Source organism: Lactuca saligna, chromosome 1 (assembly GCF_052625555.1).
Source record: "Lactuca saligna cultivar CGN05327 chromosome 1, ASM5262555v1, whole genome shotgun sequence".
In the NCBI taxonomy this organism is placed as follows: Eukaryota; Viridiplantae; Streptophyta; class Magnoliopsida; order Asterales; family Asteraceae; genus Lactuca; species Lactuca saligna.
Genome location: NC_136417.1, coordinates 162,585,022 through 162,590,579, shown reverse-complemented (window position 1 = coordinate 162,590,579; position 5,558 = coordinate 162,585,022).

The window sequence follows — 5,558 nt, the reverse complement described above, 5'->3', positions numbered from 1 at the left end:
TTGTCAATATATAGTAATTGATGTATACTACAGGTGTTAGAAAAATAAAGCAAAAAAAAACAACGTATAACGCTCGAAAAATGAATATCAAAATTGCTAAGTCGGTAATTACCGACAGAAAAGCGACGAACTCGGATTACCTATCGCTAATTCTTCGTAAAATAACAACTGTACACTTTTGATTTTCATGTTTTCAAGCACCATACACAAATTTTTTCTGTCTTATTTTTCTCAAAAATATATTATACATCAATTACTATGTATCGACTTAAATATACCTAATATACACATACATAGACACATGTACACTATAAGAACCGTCGTTTTAATTCTAATATTTTATTTTTAAATGCACCATATATTGATGTTTTTTCTTTTTTTCTTTTATTTTTCTCAAACGTTTATTATTATTATTATTATTATTATTATTATTATTATTATTATTATTATTATTATTATTGTCGTAACCACTGTCGTCACTGCTTGTGCCTATAACTTCTACACTTAATTATATATATGTTTGTCTTATCATTTTTAGGTAAGAGAGTTATAGTCACTAGTTCAAAGGCATGAAACGTAAAACAAATAAGTAATAATAATAATAATAATAATAATAATAATAATAATAATAATAAAAACAAAAATTAAAAATTAAAAAAAATGGTTGAGTTACCTAAATTACAAGGATCGGAAAATTGAGTGTTAGTGTAAAAAAATTTGGAACTTCGGATATAACTAGTTTATCACTGTTTTGGTCAAAATCGATTAAGTATAATTCAGCAAAATTGTTTATGAGGTTGTGGTGTTGGTTTGATACAAGTGTATAATAGTGATCAAAGTAGAACAAATAATTTACAAGGAAAACTCTTGATCATTTTTAGGGTCTCCGGCATAAAACCTTCGGAGGTGATAATGATCACCTGTTTGTTGCTTTTTATTGATTTTAATTTGATACTACAGAGATGATGAAGATAATAAGAGTCATGTAACCATTACAATAACGCTTATTGAATAAAGTTGCAAATTCCATCCTCAAGCTTATGGCTTCTGATTCTAGCAAATCACTTTCTTCCAATTCAGGGGATTTGCTTCCGCGTATGCTTTTTCCTCTAAAGAGCCACTCTTATGTCAAGTAAAATATCAATTACCATCGTACATGTAATCCACAAGTAATCATGATTCAAAATCATATTTCCTAAACATTTAAAAATTTGTCAAATCAATCATGTCTTGAAATATGATTTCCATGACATGCACACATATGTTATAAGGCTACATAAAAGTCAATGAATATAAGTATAAGTAAAACTTTCAAAATGTTTCCTTAATTATTAAGGTCTTGGTACATACTCACATTAGTACAAATCTAAACTCCCAATACCTCGTTCCTCTTTCCTTTAAATCACGTTTTAAGGTCTAAATACACATATTATCAACCAAATACCTCATTTTACATCTATAAATCTTTTATTAACATTCAAATAAGTCAAGAAAGCTTCAATCATTGGAATCTATGAAATGGAATTGGGGATTCAACCCATGAAGTTCCTCCAAGCTTGATCTGTTGAGATTGCTTCAAGTAATTCACACCTTGGTTACTCTATTGTTCAAACAACAATTCAAATCACATAATATATGATTTAAATCATTGAATCATTACTTGAATCCTCCTAAAATTCTCAAATCGATTTTTAAGGAGTTTTCCTCCATTAGTAGAGCTTGAAGCTCAACATCTCAACCAAAATCAATCAAAACCAGATCACAAGTTTTTCAATGAAGAATGAGAGTTGTGACATTAAAATCATTTATGAATCTAAAACTTAGAAATAAATTATAGATTCAATGTCAATCCATTTCTTCAAATTCACCATGAATCTAAGGTTCATGATTCACTTCTACTTCAAGATCCAAATGATAAAATTAATGATGATATAAGCTTAGAATAATAGATAGGATGTTGATTTTAGTTGGAGAGTTGAATATTAACATTAATTGAATCTAGATTTTTGGATTGGTTCCTTGCTAAGCCCTAGATCAATCCAAAGGAAAAGAACGGAGAAAATTTATACCTCAAGACCAAAATTCTTCACTTCTAACACTAATTCCTAACTTGATCTTCAATTGATTCATTAACTCTCATCAAGCATCATGAGATTAATCCCATATTCTTCACTATCATATTCTATCTTTCAACAATTTAACAGCTGCACAAAAGCTAGAAATTAAATATTTTACACATGTGGTCCATCCCTACCACAATACACTACAAGAAAAAGGGGGTTTTGTGACTAAATTAACATAGACTGATTAATCAGACTTGGATACCATGCATCTGGGACTAATAAATTAGTATCACATACTATTTAGGACTAATTTTAATGTGTTAATCATTAGCGACTGACCAAACTTATTCGAGACTAAATTTTACACCGTAACCAGTTTGCACTAGTTTAGGTTTGGTATGAAACAAACCGCCGACTGAAATTTAGTCCTGAATTGTATATCATCAATTATGACTTTGGAGGGAAAGTTATAAGGGACTAAATTTTAGTCCCTGATAGACTTGTTCTAATTTTGACTGTGTAAGGAACTAACTAGGGACTAAATTTTAAACATTGATACAATTACACCAATTTATCATACGGACGGGAAAATTACTATAGGATGAATTTCAGTCCCTAACAGAAATACAATATTTTGACATTCGAATGAATGCTTATAATTGGTTGGGTCTTAGTATCTAAGTCTGATTATTCAGTCATAGATACCGTTAGGGACTGAAATTCAGTCATGGATAGACTAGTCATTTTTTAGTTTTGAAGAACATCATATGGACTGAATTTTAGTCTTTGATACATGTTATTTAGTCATGTTATATATATATATATATATATATATATATATATATATATATATATATATATATATATAAAACGTATATCGAAGACTAATGAATTAGTCACAAATATTATTTTGACTAAAGCAAATTAGGGACTGAATTTTAGTCTCGAAAGTCTAGCGTCCATTTTAACTATAGAGGAAAGTTACATTGGACTAAATTTCAATCCATGATATACTTATGTCAATTTTGATTTTATAAGGAACTTTATAGGTATTGAATTCCACTAATGGATACAATTGCACCAATTTGTTGTTTTGATGAGAAACTTTCTAAAGACTTGATTCCAGTCTCTAGTAGACATACACAGGTTGACAGTCTGTCACACCCCCAAACCGGAACGGCGGAAACGTTCGGGGGCGGATGACTTCATGTGGTAACGTAACAAATGAATACATAGTAAAAAAAGCAATACAACCATCATATATATAATTGAAAGTTTACATTGTTTAAAAGAGTACATGTTCAAAACCAATTACAATATGATGCCAAAAATATGAATTTAAAATTGGTGCCGCAGGGTTCCTTCTACAAAAAGCTATTTGGTACCTGCAATTACTAAGTTCATGGGACATACAAGTAGTTTTGAAAGAGTAGATCAACATTTAAGCTAGTGAGTTTCATAAGTATTTAAATGATAGTATTTGTATGAACTAAAATGAAATGGTTTGTTTTTGTTTGTTAGTTTCTAGAAAATCCCATATTTCCTACTAGTATAAATGTAGCCTTAAATCAAATCCAATGTTTGTTAAAAAGTTGACCTTTTCCCATCTGTGAGTAGTGGTTTAGAAGTTCCAAACTTGTATCACAACTAGGTTTTTCGTGCCTAAAGCAGTTAATTTATGTACGTATAAAACCTCCAATACGTCTTAAAAAACCCCGTAAATCAATGTGTTTTTAATACTCTATGTGAGTTTTATAACCATGCTATTGACTATGAATGCCTATACACAACGTTCTTCAGGCGTTGGAATGTCCTGACGTTTGTCACCCCCAAATGGTGTACTGTAGCTAACAGTCAGGGTGCGGGGTTGTCAATCCCGTATAGATCTATACACAAACACCATGCTCCCCCTCCAAGGGATTCTGGTATATAATACACGACTTGAAATGTGTACTCGAGCGTACGTGAAGTTTAATGTCTCACAAATCTTAGTATAAAACAGATTTACGTGTGAAAATGTTCGTTTGTTCTTGTTTACGAAAGTAACTTCTTGAAATAGTATTTCCAATATGTAAAAGTTCGTAGTATTCTCGTAAAACTATACCTAATATAGTTTTCTAAAAGTGCGTTTCGTTTGTATAGTAATCCTTAGTGAAACGCTCACTTGTTATGAAAAGTATAATTTATGTAGTGCCAAAACGAACACATATACATACAGTATAAGCAGAGTGTTTGATTTACATAAATACATAAATCATTTCTTATTTCAAAAGATAAGATGTTATCATCGTATATTTTGCATACGAAAGTTTCCCTATAATAGTTATAAATCACATATGATTCCATTGATAAAAAGCGTATAATGAAACTTTATATAACACACGATAAAAATCGAGTGTTTTACTTGTATTCCCCCCCTTAAAAGCATATAAAAGTATTTATAAAACATTTAAAAGTGTGGATTGTAGGGGTATGAACTCACTTGAAAGATCGAAGAAGGCGAGATGAAAACCGGACAAAATTTCGACTCGAGAAAGCGGATTTTCTCGGGATTCTCAGGAATCTCGGGAGCACAAACGACATTCCGGACTTGAGCAAGGTAACCGGGACTTCGAGATAGCACGTGCATGGAAAATGAGGCAAAAATGCAAGAAATATGAGAGGAAATGTCTCTTCTCTACGGAACCCTCGCATCCCTTTTATAGGGGGTGGGAACCGCCTCGGTATGGGGGGTGTACGCGAGTACGCTGGGCGTACTCGTAAGTCACGCATGAGCGCATCCTCGACTGCTTCGGACTCCGGATGGGACGGGACATAGGCTCGCATAGGGAGCGATTTGGACGATCCGAGGCCTAGGCCTTGAGTACGCTGGGCGTACTCGGCCTGTGACTCAGCCTTCGGATAATACCGAATTTCAATTAAAAATTATATTTTTAATATTTAACAAACTTCAAAAATTCATATCTTCTTCATACGAACTCCGTTTTCGACGTTCTTTGTATCCACGCGTAGGTGAAACTATACTCTACAACTTTCGTTTAGATTCCTTCGGAAAATTTTGAAATTATTTATATTATTTATTTTTAAAAGGTTGCGGTAAGAAAATTTCATTAGAAATTCATAACTTCATTATCTGACGTTTGTTTTTGCCAGAACTTTTACCGGTTAAAAACCATTGTCGAGACCTTCGATTCTCATTTAGGTCATTCCGGTCAAAAGCCGCTCGATCTCTGTTTCAAGTTTTTAGTTGTCCGTTGCTATGCCGAACTTAGAAAATTCATAACTTCGTTATACGAAGTCAGATTTGGGCGTTCTTTTTACGTACGATCACAGTTTAATGACATCTAACATAATAGGTAATTTAATTAGTATTTTTCCGGATATTTTATTTTTGAAGTAAATTTCATTATAACAAATGTGGTTACAATACTTGATTTTTTAGGTCGTTACATAGAGTTGAAATATCGGGTTGTCACATCATCCCGCTATTAGAGG